Consider the following 2,497-nt stretch of genomic DNA (forward strand, 5'->3'; position numbering starts at 1 on the left):
CAATACAAAATATTTACCCAACAAAAATACATTAAACATGTAACTTAATAACTCTTTAATTTATTCACCCTATTTAAACATTAATTTATTAAACTCTTAACTACTAACACATTAATCCCACAAATTTGAATTAAATAAATCACTACCTACTAATTCCAACTCAATAATATGTACCCCTTAATTAACCCACAATATTGTAATATTATGTCCCAAAATAATACCAACCACTAATCTACTAATTAATCATTAATACCAACCACTAACACTTTAAACAACAGGTTCTCCCACCATTAATCATTAACTCACAATCCCCCAGATATTAAGTAGGCAAAGAACTAACCCGTTGAGATACCCTAATCACTATCACATTAACTACCTAATTATTATTATAATTAATTTTAATCAACCCAAAACTATAATTCAATATAATTCCAAATATGACTGATAATTCTTGAAATTATGTCGACAACTCACGGGACCCATTTTTGATATTCTCAAGAAGCATTGAAAATGATGCAGAGATCTACACAAAGTGCGCGATCTTTTTTTTAATTTAAGATAATAGGTAACTGATGAGAATTATCTTCAACAAGCCCAAGATCAAATATGGAAAAACATTCAAAACGATCAAGGGAGGGATCCGCAGAAAGTGCTCCCAACGGTATCCGTCGTAACTTTTCTTGAATGCCTTCTCCCTGCTTCCTGCCACCTGGTTACACAATTACTGGGAAACGTAGTGCCTTAGAGGAGAAGTCTGGCGACGCTGGTCCTTTATGCCAAACTACCATTAAATTTTGATCCTTACCAGACGTTTAGGGCCACGTGGCCATTCAGTTTTGGAATTAGGGTGGAAAAAATTTCGTTATCCGGAGATTCTGGAACTAGGGTAGAAAAATATTTGTCACCTGGAGCTTTAAATAGAATGTGTCTTTGTTGCTCGGCTAAAAGAAAACTTGTTGCTTGCATTTGCCTTTTTTTGGCGTCATCTAAAGTGCAACACCTATGGAGTCGCCGTCACCCTTGTCTATCATTGTTGAAGCCCCTGGTTTCGTGAGAGTTTATGAAGACGGAACGGTTGAACGCGTGGTCGATCTGGGTACGGTTCCGCCTTCTCCAGAGCTCGAATCTGGTGATTTGCATGGAGTGGCATCCAAAGACGTGGTCATCAATCCTGAAACAGGCGTCTTCGTTCGTCTCTACCTCCCCCGGCTTGAGGTTACCGATGGAAAAGAAAAGGTGCCACTGCTTGTTTATGTTCACGGAGGGGGTTTCTGCATTGAATCCGCTGCTTCGCCATTTTATCACAACTATCTTAATAAAGTGTGTACTGAGGCCAAGGTGATTTGTGCATCGGTGGAGTACCGGAGAGCCCCTGAGCACCGCCTCCCTGCGGCTTATGACGATTGTTTCGGTGTGCTCGAATGGCTCGCCCTCCAAGCAAGGGCAGCAGAGGGCGTGCCCATCGATCCGTGGCTCGCTTCCTACGCAGATTTCAGAAACGTGTTCTTGGCAGGTGACAGTGCTGGTGCCAATATCGTGCACCAGATGGGCATTCGTGCAAGTGCAAGGAATTGGGATGGGGTGTGTTTAGAAGGGGCCATTCTGGTTCACCCCGCCTTTGGCAGCGAAGAACGAATTGGCCGCGAATTGGGGCCAGAGGCGGAGGTGGAGGATTTTAATAAGTTGACGGACGTAATATGGAGCATCTCTCTCCCCGCAGGGGCGGACAAGGACCATCCTTTCTCCAACCCAGTTGGACCCCGTTCTCCTGATTTGTCCACTCTGGTGTACGGACAAATTCTTGTATTTGTTGCAGAGAAGGATCTTCTGAGAGATCGGGGTGTTTTATATTACGAAGCGCTAAAGAAGGCGGGCAAAGATGCCGATTTGGTTGTGACCGAAGGCGAAGACCACGTATTTCATCTTTTCAATCCGAAATCTGAGAATGCACCCCCCATGTTGAAACGCATTTCCGACTTTATGCATTCCTCCTCCTACGATCTGTGCAAGAAACCCACACACAATTCCCCCTCCTCCGATCAGTGCAAGAACCCCACGGAAAATCTTTTCATATGATAACATGGAGCGAAAATATTGAAGAAATGTGGGTCTCATTATTATTATTCAGATGTTGGAATTAATGTCTCCGTTTTTGCTGACTTTATTGTACTTATTTTGAAGTGAGGACTCTGTATTCAATGTTCTGGAACATGTTACAGCTGTTTCTCATCTCCTACATGATTAGGGTAGTAGTTTTTTGTCATCTCCTCCAGCGAATGGTCTCGGTTGAGTATACACTGGTTGGTTGATACATAGTCTCTGTGTGGTCTCTGTTAGGTATACACTGGTTGGTTGATACATAGTCTCTGTGTGGTCTCTGTTTAGTATTTGTCATGGAATGTGGTCTGTGGATCGATAGCAAAGAGCATAGAATTTCAGGTTCATCCTCCATTTTCTCTGATTGTTTTCATGATGTTAAAATTTTCGGGTGCCTTTC

The 2,497-nt window shown here is 42.4% G+C and overlaps 1 pseudogene; it reads left to right on the top strand.

Moving 5' to 3' along the window:
• Positions 1 to 964: 964 nt before the first annotated feature.
• LOC149239603 (2-hydroxyisoflavanone dehydratase pseudogene) lies at positions 965 to 2,076 on the top strand (annotated as a pseudogene).
• The last annotated feature ends 421 nt before the right edge of the window (positions 2,077 to 2,497 follow it).

This window comes from Pinus tabuliformis, chromosome 8 (genome assembly GCF_031772625.1).
Source record: "Pinus tabuliformis cultivar Carrire ecotype Pingquan chromosome 8, CPIR1, whole genome shotgun sequence".
In the NCBI taxonomy this organism is placed as follows: Eukaryota; Viridiplantae; Streptophyta; class Pinopsida; order Pinales; family Pinaceae; genus Pinus; species Pinus tabuliformis.